General features: G+C 37.2%; 1 pseudogene; it reads right to left on the bottom strand.

Annotated features, from left to right (window-relative positions):
- Window positions 1-11,605: 11,605 nt before the first annotated feature.
- On the bottom strand, window positions 11,606-12,084 carry LOC130705556 (vesicle transport protein SFT2A-like; annotated as a pseudogene).
- Between the last annotated feature and the right edge of the window lie 617 nt (window positions 12,085-12,701).

Here is a 12,701-nt window from a genome sequence, read left to right as displayed (position 1 = left end):
CCAAAACTATGTTGAATAATAGTGGTGAGGGTAGACATCCTTGTCTCGTTCCTGATCTTAGAGAAAATGCTTTCAATTTTTCACCATTGAGAATGATGTTTGCTGTGGGTTTGTCGTATATGGCCTTTATTATGTTGAGGTAGGTTCCCTCTATGCCCACTTTCTGGAGAGTTTGTATCATAAATGGATGTTGAATTTTGTCAAAAGCTTTTTCTGCATCTATTGAGATGATCATATGGTTTTTATTCTTCAATTTGTTAATATGGTATATCACATTGATTGATTTGCGTATAGTGAAGAATCTTTGCATCCCTGGGATAAATCCCAAAATGCCTTTTATTGCCTGTAAATAAATTATAAATATTTGAGAAGAAATCTCAACTGTTCAAAGCAAAATTACATAGGTCCTATACTTGAATTCTCCCTGAATCAAATTAAAAATAAAACCAAATGAATTAAGAAAAGCATAATCCTTCTAGAAAGAATCATTTTGCTTTTGAATAGTAGACTTCGTTGTCTCAACATTTTCATCAGTTTAAAACTACAAGGAGCTTGGCAAATGATTAGATCTGATTTAGAGTCCATTCTCTTTAAAATCCCTAGCTATGAAGAAATTAATAGACCTTTCACTATACCAATCATAACTTTCAAAGGAGGGCAAGGCTTGCTGTGAAATTAAGACTGGCATGAACCAGAACTGGCAATTATTTGCAAACTGAGACGTTAATCAGGGTCAGAAGACAGTCTTTGTGCTTAAGAGTGGCAATAATACATTATATACTTATTCTAGAACAGAGGTGAACGAACTCTGGCCCTTGGGACAAATCTAACCAACAGTCTGGAGTTATAAATAGTTTTATTGAAACACACCCATACTTATTCATTTATGTGTTCTTTGCTTTCTCACTACAACAGCAGAGTTGAGCAATTGCTTTAAAGACCTTAAGGCTCACAAATCCTAAAATATTTACCATCTGGACCTTTACAGAAGAAGTTTGCCAACCCTGTTCTAAACTAATATTACCTATGTAGGGTTAAGAATAAAGCTCCATACATTCTGTTTTATTTACCTTTTTTTGTAGATGTTTTCAATATTTTCTTCATATTGAGTGAAACATGTAATGTAAAATATCAAATTTGATTTCCATTGAATGGCTTCCTTCCTTTTTGCTAAATAGATATTAGATCACCATACATTTTGTTTTTGTTTTTAGCCTCTATCCTATAATAAATGGTATTGTTTTATTAAACCAAATATTTCTGATACTAATTACAGAAAATTAGATTGAGAAAACAGAACATTGTATGATATAAATAACATAAAATATGATTATGTGATTTGCATCCCTTTCTTTTTCTACTTTCATTTTTCTACTCATGGATGGAACTGATGCTGAAAAATTAAAAATAGTATTATAAATGTTTGTCTCTGACCTAAGCTTGTTGTCCACCTTGTACTCAGTTTTGCTGGAGTTTCAGTTTCTTCTCTCTCATATATTATTTTTTAAATAATACTTCATTTTCTTCAAACTGATTTGAAATTTTGTGTTGCTCTCATTTTTCAGAGGCATTATTTCCTTTTAACCCTGAAAAAAATATTTTATTAAATACTCTTTCAGTGCACTAATTTGTACTGCACTTACTGAAGACATATAATAACCCTTCTTAGAAAGAAATCAAACTTTGGGGGAAATATATGTCAAATTATTTAAAACAAATGAAGAAACAAAACTCTAGCCTAATATTTAGTGTTATATTTTGCCAAAGATCGTATTATAATGACACAAGAAAGAATAATACAAAGCACTTAACAAAAGCACAGACCACATAGTGTGTGGGTTGCCAAAGACTTTGGTAAACTCTGAGCCAATTGATAACCTTAATTTAAGAAGATGTGAACTCAAGGACATAAAATTTTGTTAGCCAAAAGAAATATTATTTTACATTTGATTGTCTAATGCTGTCTTTTGGAAGTAAAGTTAAGTGTATGCAAATAAATGCATTTTCCCAATTTTGGGGACCATCTAAAGATATGTAATGGAATGGAACTTCAGTGGATCATAATAGAATGGAATCTTTTCCGTTGTCTCAGAATTCCTGCTGAAGATAAAAAAGAACATTAGCTAATAAGCTTCTCCACATTCTGAAGAGGAGCTTTGAGACACATAGTCACAGGATTTACTAATATTTGACCAGACCTTCTGCTTCCTTCACTCCCATTACTCCTTCTAACCCAAATTTAAAAATGACTCAAATTTGTCAGAGGAAAGAATTCTTCTGAGTGTTCAGTTACTATTAAGAAACATGTTGGTACTTTCTATCCCAAGCAAAGCTAATTGGGCTCCAAGAAAATCATGCATAGAAATTGGGGAGCCTACTGAAAGCAAAGCTCACATAACATTCCCCAGATGGATGGTTGCTGAGCTGGAGAAACTTGTCAAGGTGGACTTGGGTAGAAGAGTTTTTGGTTAGACTGCCAGGTATCCCCTTGGAGTTTCAAGGCATATATGAATGTAGAGGCTGAAAGCTGATTCTCTTCTACACATTTCTGAAAATTAGATTCCAGATGGAGTAACCACATACAATGAGATGACAAGAGAGAGAAGCATTGGGAGTGCCATATAAGTCCATTTTTAGTGGAGTAAGAATTAGGGTTGACATAAAATACAGGGTGCCCAGTTAATTTTGAATTTCAGTTAGACAACAAATAATGTCTAGTGTAAACATGTCCTAAAAATTGCAGGGGACATACTTATCTTAAATATGATTTCTTGTTTATCTGAAATTCAAATTTAAGTTGATGCCTTTTATTTTTATCTGCTAAATCAGAGAAGCCTAGCTAGAAGGCATGTGTGAATTAGTTAAAGTACTGCTAGCTACTATGACAAACTCCAAAGTGTATTATACTTCCAGTATGATAGAATTTATTTCTTGCTTATGAAAATTACAAAGGAGCTTTTCGTTAATTGGATCCAGATTTATTTCATTTTGTGGTTCCATTATTTTCAAAGGCTCCTTCCAAGGTCTCTGTGCTCATCTAGGCAGATGTAAAAAGGACATGGAGGATTGTAGATAGGAAGTTTTAGTGCACCAGGCCTGGAAATGGCACTTACACTCACATTTCATTGGCTAGAACTCATCCATATCCATATCAGTTTCAAAGAAATCTGGGAAATGCAGAATAGCTTTGTTTCCAGAAAGGAAAAGAAATGGGTTTGATATACAACTAACCAATTTCTAGTGCAGTACGTTCCCATGTACCAGTGGAAAGTCTGGAAATAAGCTTCACCCAAAGTTTCTTTAGAGGAACTTGTCAAAGAAGGCATCCTCCACAGTGAGGAGATTCAGCAATGAGACATTAGAGTGTATACCTGTGGGTGAAGGTGAAGTGGAGAGAGCTAAAGAAGGGTTTCTGTGGTTAGATGGAGTATATTTCCATATCATAAACTGTTCAATATAAGGATGCCAATAGACAGTCTCCATAAGCCCACAAGTTCAAATCAAAAGAAATTCAGCTTTTAAACACTTGTAACAGCACCTCAGGCTCCAAATGATTACTCCTCTTTCCTCCATGACTTCTTTACCCCAGTAGGAGCCAGGAATACAAGGAAAGAGGATAGCAAGAATGAAGGAACAGATTATACCATCCACACTGTAGGTCAGCTCAATCTCAGAGGCAGGAAAAATGGGGAAATAAAATCTTTCAATTGAAGTGAGAATGAATTTATTTGACTCAGACTAATTGACACATAAAGCTGTCATTTCTACTCAGATGGACTCAGGACTCAAGAAGGAAAATCTAAAATGGAATTGAAGACAATGGTTGATGAAAGACTGATTAATACCTTGTTTATATCCTACACCTATCATTCAGATTCCTCAATAAACTGGTTACATATGAAAAAGAGAAGTTATCAAGGGGTTCTTCTAAATTCCAATATTTCTAGCCTCAAGTAATACCTATTAGTATACAACAAGTGTCTCCTCAGAAGCAAACTTTTCTTTTCAAATTCTATTGAATTTGAAATAGCCATGTGTGTTATATATGATTGAATTCCAGCCAGGAACAGCTTAAGTGTGGAACAAGATGGAAGTTTTGCGTCATGTTGTCTGGTGGAGATTGATCCCAGGAGCCAAACTCTCTAGTTCAAGATTTAATTGTAGGAGGGAAAACAAAAGAAAAGAAAAGAAAAAAAGAGGAAGGAGAGTTATGAAAATTGGCAATAAAGATTGCTACAAATCATAACTGCTAATAAAAGACCAGAGCTGCTCTTCTTACATCATGGGCTCACAGCATATAAAGTTTCTCTGAGTTGTGCATAAAATATTTTAAATCTCATACTAGGGTTATTAAAACTTAACAGAGTGTACTTATATTTTAAAAAGTATTGCTGTTTTGGTGTATATGAAAATAGGGTTATTAAAACTTAACAGAGGAGAGACCTTCAAGATGGCAGAAGGTAAGACATGGAGATCACCTTCCTGCCCACAAATGCAACAGAAATACATGTACATGTGGAACAACTCCTACAGAACACCTACTGAACACTAGCAGAAGACCTCAGACTTCCCAAAAGGCAAGAAACTCCCCACATACCTGGGTAGGGCAAAAGAAAAAAGAAAAAACAGAGACAAAAAAATAGGGACAGGGCGTGCACCAGTGGGAGGGAGCTGTGAAGGAGGAAAGGTTTCCACACACTAGGAAGCCCCTTCGCAGGCGGAGACTGCAGGCGGCAGAGGGGGGGAGCTTCGGAACCATGGAGGAGAGTGCAGCAACAGGGGTGTGGAGGGCAAAGCAGAGAGATTCCCACACAGAGGATCGGTGCCAACCAGCACTCACCAGCCAGAGAGGCTTGTCTGCTCACCCACCGGGGCGGGCGGGGGCTGGGAGCTGAGGCTCGGGCTTCGGTCGGATCCCAGGGAGAGGACTGGGGTTGGTGGCGTGAACACAACCTGAAGGGGCTAGTGCGCCACGGTTAGCTGGGAGGGAGTCCAGGAAAATGTCTGGAACTGCATAAGAGGCAAGAGACCATTGTTTTGGGGTGCATGAGGAGAGGGGATTCAGAGCACTGCCTAAACAAGCTCCAGAGACAGGTGCAAGCCACGGCTATCAGCACAGACACCAGAGACGAGCATGAGACGCTAAGGCTGCTGCTGCAGCCACCAAGAAGCCTGTGTGCAAGCACAGATCACTATCCACACCTCCCTTCCCGGGAGCCTGTGCAGCCCGCAACTGCCAGGATCCCATGATCCAGGGACAATTTCCCTGGGAGAACACACAGTGCACCTCAGGCTGCTTCAGCATCACACTGGCCTCTGCCGCTGCAGGCTCGCCCCACATTCTGTAACCCTCCCTCCCCCTGGCCTGAGTGAGCCAGAGCCCCCTAATCAGTGGCTACTTTAACTGACTCCTATCTGAGTGAAGAACAGAGACCCTCAGGTGACCTATACGCAGAGGCAGGGCCAATCCAAAGCTGAACCCCAGGAGCTGTGCGAACAAAGAAGAGAAAGGGAAATCTCTTCCAGCAGCCTCAGGAGCAGCAGATTAAATTTCCACAATCAACTTGATGTACCTGCATCTGTGGAATACCTGAACAGACAACGAATCATCCCAAAATTGTGGTGGTGGACTTTGGGAGCAACGATATATATAATTTTTTCCTTCTTCTCTTTTTCTGAGTGTGTATGTGTATGCTTCTTTGTGTGATTTTGTCTGTATAGCTTTGCTTTCACCATTTGTCCTAGGGTTCTGTCTGTCCGTTTTTTGTTTTTGTTTTTGGGTTGTTTTTTTTTAGTATAGTTTTTAGTGCTTGTTATCATTGGTGGATTTGTTTTTTGGTTTGGTTGCTCTCTTCTTTCTTTCTTTCCTTCTTTTTTTTCTTTTTTTTTTTTAAATACTTTTTAATAATTATTTATTTTTTATTTAATAACTTTATTTTCTTTCTTTCTTTCTCTCTTTCTTACTATCTCTTTCTTTCTTTGTTTCTGTTTTTCTCCCTTTTCTTCTGATCCGTGAGGCTGACAGGATCTTGGTGCTCTAGCCAGGTGTCAGGCCTGTGCCTCTGAGGTGGGAGAGCCAAGTTCAGGACACTGGTCCACCAGAGACCCCCGCCCCCGGCTCCATATAATATCAAATGGCGAAAGCTCTCCCAGAGATCTCCATCTCAACGCTAAGACCCAGCTCAACTCAACGACCAGCAAGCTACAGTGCTGAACACCCTATGCCAAACAGCTAGGAAGACAGAAACACAACCCCACCCATTGGCAGAGAGGCTGCCTAAAATCAAAATAAGGTCACACACACCACAAAACACACCACTGGACGTGGTCCTGCCCACCAGAAAGACAAGATCCAGCCTCATGGACCAGAACACTGGCACTAGTCCCCTCCACCAGGAAGCCTACACAACCCACTAAACCAACCTTAGGCACTGGGGGCAGACACCAAAAACAACGGGAACGACGAACCTGCAGCCTGCAAAATGGAGACCACAAACACAGTAAGTTAAGCAAAATGAGAAGACAGAGAAACACACAGCAAATGAAGGAGCAAGGAAAAAACCCACCAGACCTAACAAATGAAGAGGAAATAGGCAGTCTACCTGAAAAAGAATTCAGAGTAATGATAGTAAAGATGATCCAAAATCTTGGAAATAGAATGGAGAAAATACAAGACACATTTCACAAGGACCTAGAAGAACTAAAGAGCAAACAAACTATGATGAACAACACAATAAATGAAATTAAAAATTCTCTAGAAGGAATCAATAGGAGAATAACTTAGACAGAAGAACGGATAAGTGACCTGGAACATAAAATAGTGAGAATTACTGCAGAGCAGAATAAAGAAAAAAGAATGAAAAGAATTGAGGACAGTCTTAGAGACCACTGGGACAACATTAAATGCACCAACATTCGAATTATAGGGGTCACGGCAGAAGAGAAAAAGAAAGGGATGGAGAAAATATTTGAATAGATTATATTTGAAACTTCCCTAATATGGGAAAGGAAATAGTCAATCAAGTCCAGGAAGCACACAGAGTCCCATACAGGATAAATCCAAGGAGAAACATGCTAAGACACATATTAATCAAACGATCAAAAATTAAATACAAAGGAAAATACTAAAAGCAGCAAGGGAAAAACAACAAATAACATACAAGGGAATCCCCATGAGGTTAACAGCTGAACTTTCAGCAGAAACTCTGCATGCCAGAAGGGAGTGGAAGGACATATTTAAATTGATGAAAGGAAAGAACCTACAACCAAGATTATGCTATCTAACAAGCATCTCATTCAGATTCAACGGAGAAATTAAAACCTTTACAGACAAGCAAAAGCTAAGAGAATTCAGCACCACCAAACCAGCTTTACAACAAATGCTAAAGTAACTTCTCTACGCAGGAAACACAATAGAAGGAAAAGACCTACAATAACAAACCCAAAACAAACACAAAAGAAAATGGTGATAGGAACATACATGTCATTAATTACCTTAAATGTAAATGAATTAAATTCTCCAAATGAAAGACATAGACTGGCTGAATGGATACAAAAACAAGACCCATGGATATTATATGCTGTCTACAAGAGACCCACTTCAGACCTAGGGACACATACAGACTGAAAGTGAGGGGATGGAAAAAGATTTTCCATGCAAATGGAAATCAAAAGAAAGCTGGAGTAGAAATACTCATATCAGGTAAAATAGACTTTACAGTAAAGAATGTTACAAGAGACAAGGAAGGACACTACATAATGATCAAGGGATCAGTCCAAAAATAAGATATAACAATTATCAATATATATGCACCCAACATAAATGCTATAAAAGAGGAAATCGACAGTAACACAGTAATAGTGGGGGTCTTTAACACCTCACTTACACCAATGGGCAGATCACCCAAAATGAAAATAAATAAGGAAACAGAAGCTTTACATGACACAATAGACCAGGTAGACTTAATTGATATTTATAGGACATTCCATCCAAAAATAGCAGATTACACTTTCTTCTCAACTGCGCACAGAATATCCTCGAGAATAGATCACATCTTGTGTTACAAATCAAGCCTCGGTAAATTTAAGAAAATAGAACTCATATCAAGCATCTTTTCTGACCACTATGCTATGAGATTAGAAATGAATTACAGGGGAAAAAACGTAAAAAACACAAGCACATGGAGGCTACACAATACGTTACTAAATAAGCAAGAGATCACTGAAGAAATCAAAGAGGAAATCAAAAAGTACCTAGAGACAAATGACAATGAAAACACGATGATCCAAAACCTGTGGGATGCAGCAAAAGCAGTTCTAAGAGGGAAGTTTATAGCTATACAAGCCTACCTCAAGAAACAAGAAAAATCTCAAACAATCTAACCTTACACCTAAAGGAACTAGAGAAAGAAGAACAAACAAAACCCAAAATTAGCAGAAGGAAAGAAATCATAAAGATCAGAGCAGAAATAAATGAAATAGAAACAAAACAATAGCAAAGATCAATAAAACTAAAAGCTGGTTCTTTGAGAAGATAAACAAAATTGATAAACCATTAGCCAGACTCATCAAGAAAAAGAGGGAGAGGACTCAAATCAATAAAATTAGAAATGAAAACGGAGAAGTTGCAACAGACACCGCAGAAATACAAAGCATCCTAAGAGACTACTACAAGCAACTTTATGCCAATAAAATGGACAACCTGGAAGAAATGGACAAATTCTTAGAGATGTATAACCTTCCAAGACTGAACCAGGAAAAAATAGAAAATATGAACAGACCAATCACAAGTAATGAAATTGAAACTGTGATTAAAAATCTTCCAACAAACAAAAGTCCAGGACCAGATGGTTTCACAGGTGAATTCTATCGAACATTTAGAGAAGCGCTAACACCCATCCTTCTCAAACTCTTCCAAAAAATTGCAGAGGAAGGAACACTCCCAAAGTCATTCTATGAGGCCACCATCACCTGATACCAAAACCAGACAAAGATACTACAAAAAAAAAATTACAGACCAATATCACTGATGAATATAGATGCAAAAATCCTCAACAAAATACTAGTAATCAGAATCCAGCAACACATTAAAAGGATCATACACCATGATCAAGTGGGATTTACCTCAGGGATGCAAGGATTCTTCAATATATGCAAGTCAATCAATGTGATACACCATATTAACAAATTCAAGAATAAAAACCATATGATCATCTCACTAGATACAGAAAAAGCTTTTGACAAAATTCAACACCCATTTATGATTAAAAAAACTCTCCAGAATGTGGACATAGAGGGAACCTATCTCAACATAATAAAGACCATATACAACAAACCCACAGCAAACATCATTCTCAATGGTGAAAAACTGAAAGCATTTCCTCTAAGATCAGGAACAAGACAAGGATGTCCATTCTCACCACTATTATTCAACATAGTTTTGGAAGTGCTAGCCACAGCAATCAGAGAAGAAAAAGAAGTAAAAGGAATACAAATTGGAAAAGAAGAAGTAAAACTGTCACTGTTTGCAGATGACATGATACTATACATAGAGAATCCTAAAGATGCCACCAGAAAACGACTAGAGCTAATCAATGAATGTGGTAAAGTTGCAGGATACAAAATTAATGCACAGAAATCTCTTGCATTCCTATACACTAATGATGAAAAATCTGAAAGGTAAATTATGGAAACACTCCCATTTACCATTGCAACAAAAAGAATAAAATACCTAGGAATAAACCTACCTAAGGAGACAAAAGACCTGTATGCAGAAAACTATAAGACACTGCTGAAAGAAATTAAAGATGATACCAACAGATGGAGAGATATACCATGTTCTTGGATTGGAAGGATCAATATTGTGAAAATGACTATATTACCCAAAGGAATCTACAGATTCAATGCAATCCCTATCAAATTACCAATGGCATTTTTTACAGAACTAGAACAAAAAATCTTAAAATTTGTATAGAGACACAAAAGACCCCAAATAGCCCAAGCAGTCTTGAGGGAAAAAAACGGAGCTGTAGGAATCAGACTCCCTGACTTCAGACTATACTACAAAGCTACAGTAATCAAAATAATATGGTACTGGCACAAAAACAGAAATATAGATCAATGGAACAGGATAGAAAGCCCAGAGATAAACCCACGCACCTATGGTCATCTAATCTATGACAAAGGAGGCAAAGATATACAATGGAGAAAAGACAGTCTCTTCAATAAGTGGTGCTGGGAAAACTGGACAGCTACATGTAAAAGAATGAAATTAGAACACTCCCTAACACCATACACAAAAATAAAATCAAATGGATTAGTGACCTAAATGTAAGACTGGACACTATAAAACTCTTAGAGGAAACACAAGAAGAACATTCTTTGACATAAATCACAGCAAGATCTTTTATGATCCACCACCTAGAGTAATGGAAATAAAAACAAAAATTAACAAATGGGACCTAATGAAACTTAAAAGCTTTTGTGCAGCAAAGGAAACCATAAAAAATACGAAAAGACAACCTTCAGAATGGGAGAAGATATTTGCAAACTAATCAACAGACAAAGGATTAGTCTCCAAAATATATAAACAGCTCATGCAGCTCAATGTAAAAAAAAACAACCCAATCCAAAAATGGGCAGAAGACCTAAACAGACATTTCTCCAAAGAAGACGTACAGATTGCCCACAAACACATGAAAGAATGCTCAACATCATTAATCATTAGAGAAATGCAAATCAAAACTACAATGAGGTATCACCTCACACCAGTTAGAATGGGCCTTATCAGAAAATCTACAGATAACAAATGCTGGAGAGGGTGTGGAGAAAAGGGAACCCTCTTGCACTGTTGATGGGAATGTAAATTGATACAGCCACTATGGAGAACAGTATGGAGGTTCCTTAAAAACCTAAAACTAGAATTACCATATGATCCAACAATCCCACTACTGGGCATTTACCGAGAGAAAACCATAATTGAAAAAGACACATGCACCCCAATGTTCATTGCAGCACTATTTACAATAGCCAGGTCATGGAAGCAACCTAAATGCCCATCGACAGGCAAATGGATAAAGAAGATGTGGTATGTATATACAATGGAATATTACTTAACCATAAAAAGGAACGAAATGGGGTCATTTGTTGAGACGTGGATGGGTCTAGAGACTGTCATACAGAGTGAGGTAAGTCAGAGAGAAAAACAAATATCATATATTAACGCATATATGTGGAACCTAGAAAAATGCTACTGCTGAACAGGTTTGCAGGGCAGAAATGGAGACACAGATGTAGAGAACAAATGTATGGACCCCAAGGGGGGAAAGTGGCGGGGGGGTGCGGGGGTGGTGTAATGAATTGGGCAATTGGGATTGACATGTATACACTGATGTGTATAAAATTGATGACTAATAAGATCCTGCTGTATAAAAAAAAAAAAAAATTTACAAGCATTTAACAGTTTAATCAACCATGTAGTTTGTACCAGAGTACAAATGGTCTTAAATTATTGCATTTTTTTGGAGTGGTTATTGTATCAAGAAAATCATACTTCACCAAAACCACAGCATCAACTTTCAAACTCTTTTCAAAGAGTTTCTGATTTTCAACTTAGAAGAGAAAAATAGCATTTCATGACTGCATCTTTTGCCTATAAGGTGCATGATAGACTATATTAGGCTCTTCACAAGAATTGCAACATGTTCATTTCCTTCTTATATCACCAAAAATAAGCACACAGTGTAAATATGAAACAAACAAAAAAGAATAATTAATAATTGTTGCAGGCAATCTTGTTTCAAATATTTTCTTCATTTGCTTCACAGAGCCCATTAAAAAACTCATACTGACTCATGCAGGATTATTTCCCAGGCTCTAAAACACTGCAAAAAGTTTTATGCCACCAGGAAGCCATAGTAATCCAGTTCCAAGGATAGAATAGAAAATGCTGCATACAAAGCATATACCAAACCACCTCAATCTGGTATGAAAACTAAGGGACAAAACATCCAGGATCTCTGTGGTCAGGCTATGCTCTTTGTCACCCTGGTCACTCAGGAACCTCTGCAGCTTCTTCCTGGCCATTTTCCTAGGCTGCACTGCTGTCTATTCCTAGGAGTAGAATGGCTAGGTCATATGGCAACGCTATATTTAGTTTTTTGAGGAACAACCTAACTTTTTTCCCATTTTACCTTTCCATCATTTTACATTTCCACCAATAATGTACCAAAATTCCAGTTTCTCCACATCCTCATTAACACTTGTTATTTTCATTTTTTAATTTTATTTTCTTATATCCATCTTAGTACATGTGAAATGATATCTTATTGTGGTTCTGATTTTCATTTCTCTAGTGACTAACGATGTTGAATGTCTTTTCATGTTCTTATAGGCCATTTGTATGTCTTTGGAGAAATGTCTATTCAAGTCCTTTGCCCATTGTTTGTCTTTTTGTTGAGTTTTAAGAGTTCTTTAAATACATTGAATTTTAAATGTTTATCAGATCTAGGATTTGCAAATATTTTCTCCCATTCTTTAGGCTGTCTTTTCAACTCCTTGATAATGTCCTTTAACACACAAAATGTTTAAATTTTGATAAAGTTCAACTTATTTTTTTGTGGTTGCTGCTGTGCTTTTGGTGTCATATTTAAGAATCCATTGCCAATCCCAAGGTCATGAAGATTTACCCCTATGTTTTCTTC

Source organism: Balaenoptera acutorostrata, chromosome 17 (assembly GCF_949987535.1).
Source record: "Balaenoptera acutorostrata chromosome 17, mBalAcu1.1, whole genome shotgun sequence".
Taxonomy (NCBI): Eukaryota; Metazoa; Chordata; class Mammalia; order Artiodactyla; family Balaenopteridae; genus Balaenoptera; species Balaenoptera acutorostrata.
The sequence above is the reverse complement of the archived record's forward strand: the minus strand, read 5'-3'. Positions and strand labels throughout refer to the sequence as shown.